The sequence below is a fragment of the Delphinapterus leucas genome, chromosome 16, assembly GCF_059928025.1.
Source record: "Delphinapterus leucas isolate spDelLeu-1000000601 "Yukka" chromosome 16, BTC_Dleu_Yukka2, whole genome shotgun sequence".
In the NCBI taxonomy this organism is placed as follows: Eukaryota; Metazoa; Chordata; class Mammalia; order Artiodactyla; family Monodontidae; genus Delphinapterus; species Delphinapterus leucas.
Genome location: NC_143144.1, coordinates 54,977,908 through 54,997,606, shown reverse-complemented (window position 1 = coordinate 54,997,606; position 19,699 = coordinate 54,977,908). Strand labels below are relative to the sequence as shown.

The 19,699-nt window shown below is 41.3% G+C and overlaps 2 pseudogenes across 1 annotated transcript in view; one reads left to right on the top strand and one right to left on the bottom strand.

Annotated features, from left to right (window-relative positions):
- Positions 1–19,203, bottom strand: part of LOC111172669 (cytochrome P450 2C18-like) — a 65,954-nt pseudogene extending 46,751 nt beyond the window's left edge. The window contains exons 1-5 of the transcript XR_016388006.1: positions 19,200–19,203; positions 14,081–14,270; positions 6,972–7,136; positions 6,651–6,799; positions 1,976–2,142 (exon numbers count right to left, since the gene is read on the bottom strand). The product of XR_016388006.1 is annotated as a cytochrome P450 2C18-like (transcript). The remainder of the gene's footprint in view (positions 1–1,975; positions 2,143–6,650; positions 6,800–6,971; positions 7,137–14,080; positions 14,271–19,199) is intronic.
- Positions 8,389–9,523, top strand: LOC149747289 (tyrosine--tRNA ligase, mitochondrial pseudogene; annotated as a pseudogene).
- Positions 19,204–19,699: the final 496 nt, after the last annotated feature.

Here is a 19,699-nt window from a genome sequence, read left to right as displayed (position 1 = left end):
GCATATTTATATCAATTCTCTCATTTTTTAAATTAATTCTTCCTTACAACCTTGAAACACAGAATAAAGGGCAAAACTGTGGTGTCTGTTTATGATCCATACACCATAGAACCAACCATTTGGTCATCCCAAGCCCAATTACGCTGTCAGCTAGGATCCCAACTGAAGCAACAAACACCCCTGCCCTAGTCAGTGTTCCCTGGCAGCACCTCTGTTCATAAACATTGTCCCTCCTTGAAAGAGATATTCTCTTCCTTCCTAAATTAGGATATTTCTGCTAAGTAACGTGATGAAGAAATCACTACATATTTGAGGATAAGCCTTGTGGGTAATGGAAACCTTTCAGCAAGGACCTGGATGTCCATTGAGTGCTATGGCCATCGTTTTGGGCAGTCACCGAAGTAGTTTATGGAAACTGGGCTTTGGGGGGTAGTGGAGAAACCACTGGCCAGGGAGCCAACAGGGCTTGAATTCCAGCTTTATACTCAGGCATTTCTTTTCTTCGTAAAATAACGGCTCAGCCACCTTTCCCAGATGTTCACTCTGTGACAGTAAGGCAGGACTGCTGTGTTCAAACACTTACTTACAGCATAACATCAGCAAAACTGACGCAGTAGACAGTTCTAAAGGCCTATTCCTCTACAAAAATGTCAGAAAATCAAGCAGAAACTGTCAGAATCTACTTAAAAAATGGCAGCAAAGATCTGTGCCTTGTTTTTTCTTTGTCCTTTTTTTTTTTTTTTTTTGCCCTTGTCCCACTTCCATCCTTGGCTTGGCAGTGGTCTTAACAAGGGCAGCTTGTGGTATGGGACCCTGGTTCCTGGTTCCAGAGGGACCAGAGCAGACCTCAGTCACGAAGACTGTGTTTCTGTGTTCTAACCTGTCTGGGGCCACCTGACAGACTGACACAGGCACTTGTTCTTGTTTCATCTAACCTAGAGTGGAAATGCAGCAGGGATGTCTCAAAAACCTTGCAAGATTAATGAACAGCCCACAGCCACCTGGGGCAAAATATTACAGTTAAGGCATACAACAGAGCATCAAACGCCAGGAAGAAAAGCTGCGGAGGGAGTGCCTTTGGGAAATTAGGACATTCAAAAGCACCCCTGTATACTGAAAAATTTAGAAAGCTACACACATGCACAGAGCCAATCTGGAAGAGTTATTTCCTCCCTCCCCCCTTCCTCTCTTCCTTTCTCTCTCTCCCCCCATCTCTTTCTCTTCATCATTGTTTTCTTTTTGCCTCCTCATATTCAAAGATATCAATATCCGTAGACTCCAGATAGAGAACAAACTAGTGGTTATCAGAAGGGAGAGGGAAGGAGGGAGGGGCAGTATAGGGGTAGTGAGGGAAAAAGGGTTATTACGGGATTATACGAAATCATGTGTGTGAAACTTTTGAAAATTGTAAAGCAATACAGAATTTAAAGACCCTTTCATTCAATTTAAAAGAATGAAAAAAAAGAAAAGCAAAAGAAAGGTCTATCACTCCTAAAAAAAAGGACATCTCTCTCTAAACACTAGCTGAACGTAAGCTAAAGGAACAGAGATTCCAGTGACCACACAAGGCAAAAAAAAAAAAAAGAGACTTTGCAAAAATAGTTTAGAAAAGTCACTAAATAAACAAATAGCTACAGCTTGTGGAAGGCAAAAAAAAAAAAAAAAAAGAAAAGAAACAAACAAACAAAAAGCTATAGGGACTTCCCTGGCAGTCCAGTGGTTAAGACTCCACGCTTCTACTGCAGGGGGCAGGGGTCTGATCCCTGGTCAGGGAATTAAGAAACAAAAAAAACTGGAGCAAGCAAAAAAAAAAACAAAACAAAGAGAGGGGAGAATCTGATTCCCAGAGTTACCACATTGTAATATCCAAAATGTCCAGTTTTCAAACATTCACTTCATGGCTTGGTCCATATAGAATTTTGGACTTGTCAGAGAAAAGAGCATAAACGATTTCTCAGGAAGAGAGGATCCTGACCTCACCCGGATCCATGGGGAGCGCATAAATCCTGAGGTTTTCATTAAAGTTTCCTAGCAAGTTAAGAAAATTCTGATCTGTATAATCAAAACGATTCTGGAAAATAATGGAGCAGATCACATTGCAGGGAGCACAGCCCAGGATGAAAGTGGGGTCACAGGGTGACCCTAAAGAATTGAAAAGATTTATAAAACACTATTAAGATATAAATATAAAACTCTGTTGTGGGTAACAGATAATTTTAAAATCTCTGAAGCAATATCTACCTAGAAATTTCCCTATCAGCAAAAATTTAAGCATGCTTAAAATCAATACATCACTGTTCCCTTAAACATGAATTGACAAAATGGATTAAAGACCTAAATGTAAGGCCAGACACTATAAAACTCTTAGAGGAAAACAGGCAGAACACTCTATGACATAAATCACAGCAAGATCCTTTTTGACCCACCTCCTAGAGAAATGGAAATAAAAACAAAAATAAACAAATGGGACCTAATGAAACTTAAAAGCTTTTGCACAGCAAAGGAAACCATAAACAAGACGAAAAGACAACCCTCAGAATGGGAGAAAATATTTGCAAATGAAGCAACTGACAAAGGATTAATCTCCAAAACATACAAGCAACTCATGCAGCTCAATATCAAAAAAACAAACAACCCAATCCAAAAATGGGCAGAAGACCTAAACAGACATTTCTCCAAAGAAGATATATAGATTGCCAACAAACACATGAAAGAATGTTCAACATCATTAATCATTAGAGAAATGCAAATCAAAACTACAATGAGATATCATCTCACACCGGTCAGAATGGCCATCATCAAAAAATCTACAAACAATAAATGCTGGAGAGGGTGTGGAGAAAAGGGAACCCTCTTGAACTGTTGGTGGGAATGTAAATTGATACAGCCACTATGGAGAACAGTATGGAGGTTCCTTAAAAAACTAAAAATAGAACTACCATACGACCCAGCAATCCCCCTACTGGGCATATACCCTGAGAAAACCATCATTCAAAAAGAGTCATGTGGGGCTTCCCTGGTGGCGCAACAGCTAAGAATCTGTATGCCAATGCAGGAGACACGGGTTCGAGTCCTGGTCTAGGAAGATCCCACATGCTGTGGAGCAACTAAGCCCGTGTGCTACAACTACTGAGCCTGCGCTCTAGAGCCCGTGAGCCACAACTACTGAGCCCATGTGTCACAACTACTGAACCTGCGTGCCTAGAGCCCGTGCTCCGCAACAAGAGAAGCCACCGCACTCAGAAGCCCGCGCACCGCAACCAAGAGTAGCCCCCGCTCGCCGCAACTAGAGAAAGCCCACATGCAGCAACGAAGATCCAACACAGCCAAAAATAAAAATAAAATAAAATTTTAAAAAAGTCATGTACCACAATGTTCATTGCAGCTCTATTTACAATAGCCAGGACATGGAAGCAACCTAAGTGTCCATTGACAGATGAATGGATAAAGAAGATGTGGCACATATATACAATGGAATATTACTCAGCCATAAAAAGAAACGAAATTAAGTTATTTGTAGTGAGGTGGATGGACCTAGAGTCTGTCACACACAGTGAAGTAAGTCAGAAAGAGAAAAACAAATACCATATGCTAACACATATATATGGAATCTTAAAAAAAAAGAAAAAGAAAAAAAAATGGTCAGAAGAACCTAAGGACAAGACAGGAATAAAGATGCAGACCTACTAGAGAATGGACTTGAGGATACAGGGAGGGGGAAGGGTAAGCTGGGACAAAGCGAGAGAGTGACATGGACATATATACACTATCAAATGTAAAATAGATAGCTAGTGGGAAGCAGCCGCATAGCAAAGGGAGATCAGCTGGGTGCTTTGTGACCACCTAGAGGGGTGGGATAGGGAGGGTTAGAGGGAGGGAGATACAAGAGGGAAGAGATATGGAGACACATGTATATGTATAACTGATTCACTTTGTTATAAAGCAGAAACTAACACACCATTGTAAAGCAATTATACTCCAATAAAGATGTTAAAAAACAAACAAACATGAATTTACCATTCCATCCTAGTTTGTTTAATAATAGTTCTCCAAATACTCCATTTACATCACTGCCTTGAGTCAAGGTGCTGGTTATTTTGAAGAGTGAAAGAACAGAAAAAATTTTAAGGGTCAGTTTTTTAAGACAATTATTCAGGTTATCTATCAGTGCAAAATCACGTCTGTCTGGTAAACCTATAGACAATTAAGCACTGATGTAGGAAGGAAGCAATTGTTAGGAACCTGGAAACGTTTTATATATAGTGAATAGCTGAAGGAACAACTTGTAGAATCAGGAAAGGAAAAGATTAAAGAGAGAAAGATTATGGGAAAAGTCAGGTGTTTGATGGTACAAAGAAAAAAGAGCAAAAGCTGTCCATGTTGTACGAGAAGAAAACTAACACAAATGAACATGAATTGTAAGATGGATTTGTTTGCCTAAAATAAAAATAGGTAAGAATTCTGCATTTCAAACAAATCACAGGGCAAACAAGAAAGATTAAATTGAGAAATGGAGTTCTTTTGTTTCTTTATTGCAGTATGGAGAGGAGGTGTGGGGAGGAACATCCTGCTCTAAGAAATAGTGTCCCTCATCACCAATCAGGCCTCACATTTAATTTATTTGGACAGAACACGCCCTCTTGTGGAATTCTGGAATATTGCTACATATAGCCATCAACGGAATACCATATGTTGTTACAAATTTTTTAATTTGAATTTAGATGAAGTCCATCATTTTACAGACAAATAAATTAAAGCAGAGGAAAAGTAGTTTTCTTTTTTAGTGGTCAATATTTACATGAAATTGCTATAATCGGATGATCGATAAACTTTATATACAAAAAAACCAAACCACATCATACATGTAATTAAGGGTGACTTGAATCAAAGTGTTGTGATGAAATGATAGGAAATTAAGTAATAGGAACCTATTTAGTTAAGTGCTTGTATGCCAGGCTCCTTTTCAGCTGAACCATGCCAAGGCACTAAGCTTGCAGAAAAACTTCTACTTTAGAAGGTAGGGGATAATTTGAGAAAGCCTTAAGATTTCTGCGTGTGTGACAGCTAAAATCTGATTTTTAATCTTTCCTTTCACTTGAGAGAGAGACTTACAAAGCAGGGTAATTTGGAATTCAGACGGAAAATAAGATCCATCTTAACAAGCACTTCATAGGTCAGTACAGCTGACAGTAAGGGGTAAAATATTACCAAAGTACCAAAATTGGTAAAAAAATTACCAATTACCATCCAATTGTTTTAAAATGTACTTGGGTTTTACTTTTATTCAGGTGGTAAGGCCAACAGATCAGGAGATGATAAGACAGTTTATTACTCATACTTCCCAAGAGGAGGGGGCACCCTACACAAGGCCACATGGGGAAGCACCAAGGTCAGTCAGGAGGCAGAAGGAACAAGGGGAGAGCATGGGCCAAAGCCTTTACTGGGGTTTTCATGGAAGAAATGAGCAAGGCTGGGTAGGTATGCTCAGTAAGTTTAAGACTGGATAGTTTGGGTAATTTCAGAAGGCTCTAGGCCCCAGGGGTGGTCCCTAGTTGTCCTGTAACTGGCCCTGGGTTGATTTAGGGCAGGGAGAATATTGGCTTGGCGTGTGAGGGTTTCATAAAGGAGGTTTCTTGGGGGTATCGGCTTTGGATAGGCTGGTTTGAAAATCAAAGGAGTGCTCACACACAAGATGCGATGCTCTATCTCAGAATTAGCTAACCCTGGGAGAGGCAGTTGCTCCCTGGGTCTGCAAGTCCCCCAAAATGTCAAAGTATCATAAAGTAGAGAAAAGAGAAAACATGATTATTATATCAATAATGGGGGAGGGAAGTATAAAGAAAGCTGAAAACAGAAGAAACTAATAGGGAAGGCAGGGTAATGAGTTATTAATAATAGTTGAAATCTGTTTAAATAGATCATTTTATAACCTGGTATTTGTGTAATGTTCAGGATTAAGCCACAGCATCTATTTCTTAAAATATATAAAACAACACTGTAAATAGGGAGAAACATTAAGTAACTGAAGCTGCTAATTTTAAAACAGTTATTTATAAGGAAATCACAGTTGATGAGGTCTGCACTAAGGGATGCCTAAGCAATTAAAACCATAGACAATTATCATTACTGGCCAGAACAGTAGGCAATGGGTCTCAGAAGAAACCCTCAGACATGTGCGTGAGGCGACCATACAAATATAGGCCAATTAAGTGAAAGCACATGTCATTTGTTTCACACTCCATAAGGGTGTGATGAGGTCATTCCCACCATGTCCACCTGATGAATGTTCTGGAATACATAACCCACATTTACACTATGGGAAAAAACATTATTCTCTAATGCCAGAAAAAAACGAGACTCAAAACCTTCCACCTTCATGACCTAATGATTTGAAAACAAAAAGTTCAGGACAGGACAGGATTAAATGACCTTTAATCCACACTATATGCACCACAGTGGGTGTACACACACAACAAGCACAGATACACAAAAGCCCCCTAGGCTCTCTCCTCTCTCTCCCCGCTCCACAGGAGGGCTGACAACCATGACCCGTATGAAAGGTGTGGCTGTCCCTGAAATGTTTCCTAGGATGTCACTGGAGAAGACAGCAGTCTGTTAAGGTCAGAGTGACAGAGCATAGCATCACCCGCCACTGGTTTTTCTCAACTCCTCCACAAGGCAGTGGGTTTCCTCTTGAACTCGGTCCTCAATGCTCTTCTTCCCCACCCCGAATTCCACAGTGTCATGAGGGAGATGCGCCAGATCTCCTTCCATCTCTTTCCATTGCTGAAGAGGATTCCTACCAGGAGGAGAAACAGAAACCAGGAGGGAGGCCCTAGGGAAGGAGGAGTGAGCTGACACTTGGCAGCCTGGCAGATGGACCCAGCTCTGCTGGGGGGCTCTTCAAATTCCTCTTTTCCATCCTCCCCACCCTCACTACCAACGAGGAAGATGCGCACACGCACACCTACCATGTCCTTTATTAACTCTCTGAGACACAGGGAGACTGCCTCTTCCAGAAAACTCCTCTCACAGATCAATCAGGGCTTCTTTCACTGCTTTATAACCATACAGCACTATGGTGGGCTTCAAGCCAAAACACCCAGTGAACACAGGGCCATACACTTTTTCGAGAGCTGGAAAATGTATATTAGCAAAAGAAGGCACAATTTGGTCTATTTTGCTCATTAAGATTGTTATCACATCATATTGTTGATGTTTTTATTCTGCCACACATAACTTCAAAGATTTCTGGATCTTATATATGTATGATGATAATTCAACATCCATTCATGATTAAAAAAAAAACTCTCACCAAAGTGGTTGTAGAGGGAACATATCTCAACATAATAAAGCAGAAGACCTAAATAGACATTTCTCCAAAGACAACATACAGATGGCCAACAGGCATATAAAAAGCTGCTCAACATCACTACCTATTAGACAAATGCAAATCAAAACCACGATGAGGTACCACTTCGCACCAGTCAAAACGGTTATCAAAAAAAGTCTACAAATAATAAATGCTGAAGAGGGTGTGCAGAAAAGGGAACCTTCCTACACTGGCTGCAGGAAGGTAAATTGGTGCAGCCACTATGGAGAACAGTAGCGACTCCTTTGAAAACTAAAAACAGAGTTACTATATGATCCAGCAATTCCATTCCTGGGTATTTACCCAGAAAAAAACAAAAACTCTAACTCGAAAAGATAATGCACCCCAATGTTCACAGCAGCACTATTTACAATAGCCAAGTCATGGAAGCAACCCAAGTGCCCATCAACAGACAACTGGCTTAAAAAGATGTGGTGTATTTATACAATGGAATATTACTCAGCCATTAAAAAAAAAGACCAATAAAAAAATATATTTTTTTTTAAAAAGGGAAATGTTGCCATTTGTAGCAACCTGGATGGGCCTAGAGGATAATACGCTTAGTGAAATAAGTCAGATAAAGAAAAATACTACATCATATCACTTATATGTCAACTCTGAAAAATAATACAGGGCCTCCCTGGTGGCGCAGTGGTTGAGAGCCCACCTGCCAATGCAGGGGACACGGGTTCGTGCCCCGATCCAGGAAGATCCCACATGCCGCGGAGCGGCTAGGCCCGTGAGCCATGGCCGCTGAGCCTGCGCGTCCGGAGCCTGTGCTCCGCAACGGGAGAGGCCACAACAGTGAGAGGCCCGCATACCACCAAAAAAAAAAATAATAGGGCTTCCCTGGTGGCTCAGTGGTTGATAGTCCGCCTGCCGATGCGGGGGACACGGGTTCGTGCCCCGGTCCGGGAAGATCCCACATGCCGCGGAGTGGCTGGGCCTGTGAGCCATGGCCGCTGAGCCTGCGCGTCCGGAGCCTGTGCTCCGCAACGGGAGAGGCCACAACAGCGAGAGGCCCGCGTACCGCAAAAAAAAAAAAAAAATAATAATAATAATAATAATGAATTTATATACAAAAGAGGAAAAGACTCACAGACATAGAAAACAAATGTATGGTTACTAAGGTGGGGGGTAACAAATTAGGGGTATGGGATTAACAGATACAAGCTAATATACATAAACTAGATAAGCAACAAGGATTTACTGTATAGCACGGGGAATTATACTCACTTTCTTGCACTAGGTCACCAGGAAGGAAGATGGCGGCACCCAAATCGCGGTGTACTTCCCGAGGTGGTGGTTTGGTACCACAGGCGGGTCAAGAGTCTTCCCCTGGTACTGCGTGAGGCCAACTCGGGCGCTCGGGGGTTGCAGGAGGTGCCGAAGGCTCCGGGTCTGTTCAAGGAGTTCTTCCCAGAGAGGGGCACGAAGACAGGGCTCCCAGAGCTCTTGGACGGTGGTACGGCGGGCAACTTCCCCAGACCATCTACTGCACCTTCGACCCCATGACTCGCTTCCTTTGGGGCATCTGCTGGCACTGTTGGGCCTGTTTCACTTCCACCGATAGGGCCACAAAGCGACCGCGTCGGTGGGAGGTGCCACCGCGCGCCTGGGAGACCGCAGCAGCCGTACCTGGGCGCACAAGGCCCTGGACGCAAAGCACGTGCAAAACAACGTGCGCGCCCTGCGCCGGGCGCTCTCGGCTGCTGATCACCAGCAGCTGCTCACTAACTGGCTGACGCGGGACAGCTGCGCGGTGCTGGACAGCTCAGCGTGGTATCAGAAGCAGCACCTGGTGGACTTCTTAGCGGCAGCGGGCGGCCACTTCCGCGCGGCCACGCTGCTGAACCGGCCCAGCTTGCACACTCGGCTGAAGACCCAGGTGGTGTGAGTTTGGCCGAGTTTTTATACCAGGTGAACCCTGGAACAAGCGTCCTGGATAATACATGCTGCAAAGCAAACGCCATTTCAGACGGTCCTAGAGGGTATCGGATGATAACGGAAGGCGGAGTCAGTATAAATCACAAGCAAGTAAGGGATCCTGAGAGTGTTTTAGCTGTTGGACAACATATTCTCAAGAATGGACTTTCGTTACTTAAAATAGGAAAAAGGAATTTCTACATTATAAAATGGCTTCAGCTATGATGAAAAATCCTTCTGGTGGTTCAAATTTATCCATCATTCATTCTCAACACATACGAACGTATAATCTTCGCTTATGCAAATCAAACAACAGAGAATGGAGTATACTCCAGGCCTCACAGCGTGAGTGATTTCATTATTTATATAAGTTGGTTCTGTTTGTGTAATAGTGGGATATTTCATTTCCTGGTCCTTAAACATTAAGGGCTACCACAGAAAGGCATGATTTCCGGGGTTAATCTCTTTTCATAATTATTCTCCATGAAAAACTAAGTGCTATCTTTCCTATCCTGTCCTTCTTGTTCTTTTGAAGACAAGAAAGAACAATGAAAAAGAGGTAGTATAAGAAATTGTAAAGGGGGGACTTCCCTGGCGGTCCAGTGGTTAAGGCTCCGTGCTTACCCTGCAGGGGACACGTGTTCCATCCCTGGTTGGGGAACTAAGATCCCACATGCCAAGCAGCGTGGCCAAAAAAAAAAAAAAAAGAAATTGTGGGTACTTTTATATCAGGTGAATATCTCACTGGATTTTTTTGTTGTTAAGGAAGCTAGTACAGTTCTCCTTTAAAAAGGAGAAAAGTTAGAGGAAGCCATATTTGACATTAGAAATTACGGTAGAAAGTTTCCTTTGGAAAAAGAAAAAAGAACAAAAATCAGTACTTAACTTTTCAGGAAGTTTCTAATTCAGTTTTCCAGTTCCTTGCCTGTGTTCCATAGAATTAAATTTACTCACAGCCTTGTTTATTTGTTTTTTTTTACTTAGTAAAAAAGGTATCAATGTTTTAAAAATTTATAGGCTTTTAGTTTTTAAAGTTTCAAATTCTGCCCCCAGGCAGATTGCAACTTGAGATGAACTGAAAAGTTAAGTAACCAACAAGATAAAATAGAGGATAATCATATGAGTATATCAAAAGATAAACGGGATAAAGAAATTTCAGGTCAAATTTAAAGTATTTGGAATCAAGACTTAGTTAAATTAAGCTCTACATTCACTAGGCAATTTGATCCTCCAGAAATGTTTCTAAAATCTGAAAAATCAAGGTAATAGCACCCCTGTTTCCCCTGAGGATCAAGTGAAACATGAACACAAAATGGTTTACAATCAGATTTGTTCTAGAAAATCTTACAGGCAGCAAAGCATGGCTTTAGAGTTCAAATTCTAGCCATTTACTACCTGGGGATTACTTGGAGCAAGTCACTATCTTCATATACAAAAATGGAGATGTAATAATGCTCGAGTCAATTAGGAAAACTCTAATAGGGAAAAAAAGCCATAAAACTTTCGTACAGTGTAAGCTGTATTGCTATGTTCCAAAGTAGATTTAAATGTTAAAAAGCCATAGTTTATCCAAACCTTCGTCTGGGAGTAAAGTTAGGAAGAATTCATTTATTGACAAACTTTAATGTCACTTCATAGCAGCAATTTTATTTACACAGTAAGAATGAACATACAGGTATCCATTATAAATGTCAGAGATCATCGCTACATTTCAAAACTTCACTCAGTTTGAGGGCCAACGGAAGAAGTTTTTCTCTTTTCATACCTATCTTGCCTCTGTTTTTCTTTGTACAAGGTGTGTAGTACTAGCAAGCGCATTACTGTAGCAGGTCACATTTTCAATTTGAAATTTGATGTGCTGGGGAAAGGTGCATGAGGAGGTGTTTTCCCCCTTACAAATTCAAAAAGCTAGAATAGAATGGTCATCATCTGACCTACCTGAAATAAGTAAGTCACGGATTGCTATGATTTCAAAATTCATGTCTAATGATGGCAGAGTAATTTTAAAGTGTGCTAACAAACATCTTGGAAGCCTGTATTCTACGAAGATGGTACTACTAACAGATTCAAAGTAGTACCGTATCATATCAGACCGAAACTGGTTTTTTTATGTTTGAGATGAGTTGCTGAGCCTATTGTTTCTTAGTAAATGGGTACCGTTAGCTAAAGGTAATGGACATATCCATATTGTTCCTGCCAGTAGTCCTTCATAAATGTCATGACTTTAAAAATTTTAGTATCTACAATATATAATTGATCTTCAAATTTATAATGTAATTCATATCAAGAACCACCTGGAGAATTTTAGTAAAATGTTTCTGTTCTAAACCTCACTCCCAACCCCCTGAAAGCCTTCAGGAGTATGTGTGTGTGTCCAGATGTTTTTCTTTAAATAATAAAGCTCCACATTATTATCATTTAAAAAACATCTTGTGGTAACATGTAATGGAATATAATCTGCAAAAACAAACAAACTGAATCACTATGCTGTACACCGGAAACCAACGCAATATTGTAAATCAACTATACTTCAATAAAAATGTTTTAAAAGACTCAATATGATGGTGATTATTATATCACTTCTGATGTGCCGGGCCATGGCCTGGGTACTTGGTACTCAGATTATTACTAATCACCATATCAAAACTTTGAGCTAGATTTATTTACCCTGTTTTATCGATAAAGAGATTAAGGTTCAAAGGCGTTCCTGTTTATTTCCAGTGTCTCACAGTTAATAAATAGAAGCCCCCCATTTGTTTTTATTGAAGTAGAGTTGATTTACTTCAACTACAGTGCTGTGCCAGTCTCTGCTGTACAGCTCAGTGACTCAGTTCTACACATATATACTTTTTTTTAATATTCTTTTCCATTATGGTTTATCCCAGGAGATTGGATATAGTTCCCCGTGCTATATGGTAGGACCTTTTTATATATCCATTCTAAATGTAATAGTCTGCATCTACCAACCCCAAACTCCCAGTCCATCCCTCTCCCTCCCCCCAGCTCCCCCTTGGCAACCACAAGGCTGATCTCTGTGTCTGTCAGTCTGTTTCCGTTTTCTAGATAGGTTCATTTGTGCCATATTTTAGATTCCACAAATAAGTGATAACATATGGTGTTTGTCTTTCTCTTTCTGACTTACTTCACTTAGTATGATAATCTCTAGTTGCATCCATGTTGCTGCAGATGGCATTATTTTGTTCTTTTTTATGGCTGAGTAGTATTCCATTGTCTATATGTACCACATCTTTATCCATTCATCTGTTGATGGACATTTAGGTTGTTTCCATGTTTTGGCTATTGTGAATAGTGCTGCTGTGAACATAGGGGTGCATGTATCTTTTTGAGCTATAGTTTTGTCTGGGTATATGCCCAGGAATGGGATTGCTGGATCATATGGTAATTCTATTTTTAGTTTTCTGAGGAACCTCCATACTGTTTTCCTTAGTAGCTGCACCAACTTACATTCCTACCAACAGTGTAAGAGGGTTCTTTCTTCTCCACACCCTCTCCAGCATTTGTTATTTGTAGACTTTTTAATGATGGCTGTTCTGACCGATGTGAGGTGGTACCTCATTGTAGTTTTTATTTGCACTTCTCTAATAATTGGTGATGTTGAGCATCTTTTCATGTGCCTACTGGCCATCTGTGTGTCTTTGGAGAATGTTTATTAAGGAGAAGACCCAAATTTCAACACAGCTTAGTTGACCTCTGATGCCTAAGAAACTTATCAGTCCCCAATGCCTACCTTGGAACCAATATCCAGTTGACTGCTTCAGAATCACCTGTAAAGCTCATCCCATGGGAATTCTGACTCAGTAGTGATAAATACTAGAAACCTAAATTTTTTAAAACCACCCTGGATGATTCAAATGCCCAGCCCAGTTTAAGATCCGCTAGTATTACTAACAGAAAGAGAGCAAGCATCACAAAGGCAGTGCCAGGACATGCAGCAGCTCATGGAAGAACAGTTTCTTCCATCCTGCATCATTCTTGGCCACAGACAGCAGCTTTGTGCAGAATCCAAAAGGATTTTATTACTACCCAGCTGGCTCTGACTAATTACTTTTTTCTTTCATTCACTCATACTTGTCCTGCTCCCAAGCTATTTCCTTAACATCAGGCATAATTTGCTTCTTCACAGAAGTTCAATTTTCATAGCTATTCTGAACAAAACACAGTTTATATAATAGATGACTTCTTGAATGAAATCTCTAATCACAAAACATTTCCCTTACCATTTACCTTCAGCCAAAAATCATAGCAAATGGTGGTGAAACAAAGGGAAGAAACACTTCAGTCTTTTGTCACGTTATTATTTTGATTCAACCATACAAAGACCTAAATGTTTCTCTACTCACAAAATGCATTCCACTATTATTGACAATGACAGACCAAAAGTAATACTCCAAGGGAGTGTTTGCCTTAAATAATATCTCTTAATAATTTTATTTTAATATATTGTAATGTATTTTAATATATTTTAATGAAGATATTTTATTTAAAAGTAGATGTTCATGGGCTTCCCTGGTGGGGCAGTGGTTGAGAGTCTGCCTGCCGATGTAGGGAACACGGGTTCGTGCCCCGGTCTGGGAAGATCCCACATGCCGCGGAGCGGCTGGGCCCGTGAGCCACGGCCGCTGAGCCTGTGCATCCGGAGCCCGTGCTCCGCAACGGGAGAGGCCACAACAGTGAGAGGCCCGCGTACCGCAAAAAAAAAAAAAAAAAGTAGATGTTCATTTACTTTCCCTTTGCAAGCCACTAGAAGAACATAAAACCTACTTACATTGGTTAAGGATTTGCCGATGTCCTTAACATCTAACTGTAGGATATTTCCAAGAATTGGGAGAGGAGTGGGGCCAGTCGGGAGCTGCCCTTTACCAGAGCTCTGTTTCCAGAGTGAGAGGAGAAGCAGACAGGAGAGAGAGACAGAGCACCAGGACCACAGCCGGATCCACTGGAACCTTCTCTTCTTACTCAGACAGCTGTGAACCTGAAATCTAAAGCTTTTATAACAGTCCCTGCTAATTCAGCTTGTGCCTCTGACTCATAAATTGAACAATCAGCTAGGTCTACTAAAATTTCTCTTTTGAAGGAACTTTAGCCTTGTGATAATTAAAATATGGTGTTCTTTGCTCTTGCCCTTTTTTTCAATGCCCCACCTGGGCATTCCAGTTTAAGAGGTCTGGGGTGGAGCCCAGGTACTGGTAATTTTTTTTTAAACACTCCAGGTGGTTGACAACCAGTGAAGTAAATGATATGATCAAGAAGTTGCTCAACATTCTGGATTCTCAGATTAGTAACCAGTTAAGAATTTATGACTTTGAGGGCAGTCCTTGTATGTTAAAAAAAAAAAAAGTATATCCTTTAATGCTTTATCAAACACTAATATACTTTGTCCTTGAAAATGAAAGCCTTTTGAGATATTTTAGAGTACCATACTAACATTATAGCTTCCCAAACATAAACCAGCTAACATAACTCATACATTTTGAAGGTCCAAACATGTATCAAGGAAATAGCTAAGTAAATTTACACACATTTTACCATTAAACTCTCCCCCTCCCCTCAGAAAAAAACACTAGAAGAAGAAATTTTTAATTTTTATTTTTCAGATGGGGAAAGGGAAATTCAGAGAACAGGAGGTCCGGCCAGTGTCACACAGCTAATAAATGACAAAACTGGGATTTGAAATAATATCCTCTAATGCCCATTGTGGTACACTGTGGCTTACACCGCAGCTGCCTCAAGAACAATTTTAGGAAAACAAAACCAAACCCCCCAAACATTAGTTTCTCTGAACATACACCCTGTGAATGTCTACAGAATAACAAGTTTCACATTAAATAAATGTCCGTTACTTGACTGCAAGGATAAAAGCGTCGTGGGTTCTCAAGACGTAAAAGATAGGGATTCTCCCCTTCCATCACTGCAGAGGTGAAACTGGCTCAGGTAACTAAGGGAAGGGCTAATCTCAGGGAGCAGAGCTTGAGAAACCATGACTTCCCCCACCTCCCAGTCACCTCCAGATAAATCTGCTTTGGTCGCTTTCTTTGTTCTGTCATTGTCAGAAATAATGGAATGAAGTATGCACAGCAAGGAAGGGAGATTTTGACAAGACAAAAGGTGTGGATTCAGTGGAAGATGGAAGACAGGGACTTCACTGAACAGACTCATGGCCCAGAACCAATGCAACATGCAGACCTGAACAGGAAACAGCACTTAGTGGTCATGAGGATCTAAATGTCACTGGAATTGTATACATTACTAGATCACTAATAGTAATGCTTATACAAAGACATATTCTATAAAGATATCATCATATGTAGTTTTTTATTGAACTATAGTTGATGTACAATATTATATGTTAAGTACAAGTATAAAATACAGTGATTCACAATTTTTAAAGGTTATACTCCATTTATAGTTATTATAAAATATTGGCTGTATTCCCTGTGTTGTACAATATATCCTTGTAGTTTATTTTATACATAATAGTTTGTACCTCTTAATCCTGTACCTTTATATTACCTTACTCCTTCCCCCTTCCCTCTCCACTGGTAACCACTAGTTTGTTCTCTATGTTTGTGAATCTGTTTCTCTTTTGTTATATTCACTAGTACAGGAGTATGTACTTTTCCAGTGGAGTTTTAAGCTGTACTTGAGGGAAGCTTCTACGGAGTCCACAGAGTGCACTGGACATCCTCAGGGAAAAGAAAAATAGCCACCCTATAAGCAGTTCTTATATTTTCCTATCAAGTGTTCCGATTTTCAGAGCTCTAAAATACTTTATGCTAAAGCTTCTTATTTTTGTTGCTCTGCCTTCTTTGTATTTCCTTTTCAATTTCTAGCTTTTTAAGCTACATTATTCATTGTTTGATTCATTTTCACATGTTTGTCCTAAGTGTTCAGAAGTATTATATGGTATGAATTTTCTTCATTGAATAATATTATCTCTATTCTGCGTATTGTTGGTATATCTGTTGTTAGGATTTTAAAAGTATTGTGGAATATTGTTTTTGGTGCCTTCTTTGATCCAAAGATTGTTTTTTTGGCCATGTGGCTTGTGGGACCTTAGTTCCCCAACCAGGGATTGAACCCAGGTCCACGGCAGTGGAAGCGCAGAGTTTTAACCACTGGATCAGGGAAGTCCCTGATCCAAAGATTACTTAGGAGAGTTCTGAAATCTCCAAGCAGTTGTTTTATTTACTTCACACTTTGTTTTTAATTATCCTGAAATTGGATTACAGGAAATCCATTACACTATTTAATTTTTTTTAAGCTGAGGATCTTTTATAGTCCTTTATAGGACTATAGTCCTTTTGGACTATAGTCTTTTATAGTTCAAAATGGTGAATTTTCATTAACATTACATGGTCAACTGTTATTAACATTTGTTTGACAGTTTTAATTGTATCACTCCTTCTTTCTACATCGACCAGAGTTTTAACTGCCTGATGGGTCAGCAGAACATGATGTATGGATCTCCAGTGATGGCAAAGGATGGCTTTCTCCTTCCTTCATTCAAATGCTCATTCGTGTATTCCTCTCACAAAAATGCATGGAGTACTGGGCCCCTAATCCCAGTCAGGCCCTGCCCTGAGCACTGAGGACATAGGAGCAAGTGAACACAATTGCTAAAGAAGGGGTGTGACCCCACATTGGCAATGGGAGGAAGATCTTTCCAGGCTGAGGGTACAGCATGCCTAGAGGATTGGATGGGCCTGCTGGGGCCACAGAGGGAGAAGTGTAAGTAGAGAAAAGAAAATGCCAAGGGCAGGGTGGAGGGTGTGTGAGTTTTCATTGCTTTGGTACTGCTCACTCAACCTTCTGCAGGCATGGTCTGCCCAGTTACCTGTCACAGGAGTGATTCTGGGCAGAACCCAGCTCGGTGATCTCCACAGTGTGGTGTGGTCCAGCTAGCCATGGGAGCACCTGTATAGGGGACTCTGCTTCAGGAGCCACTGTGGAGGAACCACATCCTAGTAGGAATGTGGACCTGGAGCAGTTGTGGCAAATGCTGAAGAGTTTCCTGGCAGAATGCACTGACACTGAGACACCCAGGCTCGCTGTCCCTGGCTATCAGTGGGAGACGGTGGAGTGTGCTGGGATGGGTCAGGTGTTCATAGCTCTCTTGAGTTTAGGCAGAATTTTTCAGGTAGTCAAAGAACGGCTTTCTCTACAGGGAAACAAGGAATCTGCCAGTCCGCAGTTCAGCACAAGCTGTAGCAAAATGTAATGCTCCTGACAAGTTTCATCCTGTGAAGGAAGAGGATGCAAATGCAGAAAAGTCTGGCGACCTGGACTTGTTCAACCCTATGATGAGGAACATATATGTGTTGTAATAAAACATGGGGGGAAAGAAAATCCTCACTATTCAGACCAAGAACGGTTGATATCTGTTCCTGAGGAAAAAAAAAAAAAAAGATCTAGCCTCTGGGAGATGAAACCAATTCTATCAAAAAACGTGGAAAAAGCTAAATCACAATTAAAACTACTGTGGGCGACTGCAAAAAAGGCTCAAGGTCTCCCCTGTGAGCCTGAGTGTAGAGTCCAGTCATGTCTCTGTGGGATGCTCCGAAGTCAAATGCATATTCAAACATTCAAAATAGCAAGAACAATCTATCCTACATCAACATGGCTGAAAGAGAGAAGAAAAAGCCCACCTGACAGATCCTCATGAAGGTGTCCAGACTGAAGAACCTTCAGTCAAATGGGCAGATCAACATCCTAAGGAGGGAGGAAATGCAATGACTGAGCTTTAACAGAGACAAGAAGAGCAACTTAGAATGACCTGTCATGGCAGATCGTGACTTGGCAGCAAGAAATGGGAAGTTCTGAAGCAAATGACCTAATGATGCGTGAAAATGATGAGCTCAAGACTTACAGGAAACCATTCAAAGATCTCAAAAAAAAAAAGCTGGCAAGAATCGTTTCTTCTTCACAGAGGCAGCCTGTCCGTGGAACTAAAACCTCAGGAGAGTTTTGGAGGGAACTGAATGAAACTTCATCATCTACAGAGAAGAGGTTGCAAACCTGAGACAAAGAAAAACCCTGTGATTAAACTTGAGCTCCTAGAAGTGGTTCCTTGGACGTCTGATGATCCCAAAGGAGCATTTGGCAAGGACCATTTGCTCCCCAATCTCTGTGCATGGGTGCTGCTCCCCTTTCCTCAGACCCTCCCCCTGAACGCCAGGCTGACCTCCCCCTGCAGCTCCGTTCCCCAGCCCATGTTTACTGTGAGTCTAAGGGGAGAGCTCCTGGCAAGAGGATATTCACCACCACCCCAGGAAGCCTACATACACCCCTCTGAATCATATCCTACCAAGGGGTTTTTGTCTGCCTTTTTGTCCACCATGGCCTGGCTTTTTTCCCTGGACACTGCCATTCTGAAATTTGAAGTGTGTTACCTGTGGCCTCCCTCATGACACAAGTCATAAAAATCCTAATACACTGGTAGACTTTTATGTCACTGAGTTTCTTATTTTCCTGAAAATATTTTGGAACTATGCGTGTATTTAGTTTTAGAATACAAAGCTCACTTTTGGCAAGTGGTTTTACTTTCTTTCATCCTGATACTAATATATCAGGATTGATTCAGTTTAAGTCATTCCCATTATATCGTACATCTAGAAATAACAAGCAGTAGATATTTCTTTGATGAGTCAGTTCATTTTTGTTTAAACAATACAATATCTGTGAGCAGTTTAATCCACAAAGACACTTGAAATTAAAAAATACTTTTCTCTGTTAATGTTTCTACCTACCAGTGTTACAAGAAAGAGCTGAAAATTGCTTCTTGGTTTCAGTAAATTATGGTTGAATTTTTAAATGACTAGTGTGTGGTGACTGAGTGGAGAGGGCAGTCTGTGGAGTGGGAGCCCAGCAGGACTGGACCCACCCATGTCGGGTGCCCTCTGGCTGTGGGGAGCTCTGGAAGGGACTGCACTAATTGTAGATGTTCCATGAAGAGGGAGGTAGCCTCAGGCTATCACTTCCTGCCTCTGCCCCAACTCACCAGGAGACCTGGTGGCCACTGGGGACCCTCAAACTCTTCACTGGAAAGATGGACCTATCCCAATATAATTCCCTCTTCAAAATGGTGTCTATAGGCTTCACGTGCTGATGTCCTCAGTGGGATCTTGCCCCAAGAGCTTGGGTGGGGGCCTTGGTACTGGAGGACGTGGTATGGAGGCAGCTCTGCCCAGTAGCAGGGCTGACACAGAGTCAGGTGTATCCCCAGGGCTGGCACGTGGACGGGTGTGGAAGCAGAGCACACAACTGAAGTCTCAGATATTTGGGCAAAGTGTCTTGAGTCTCAGGCCCAGGCCAGTCCCATACTACAATCAACAGCCCTGAGTCTGGTCCAGAGCCACAGACACTCAGTGTCTGTCATAGTCT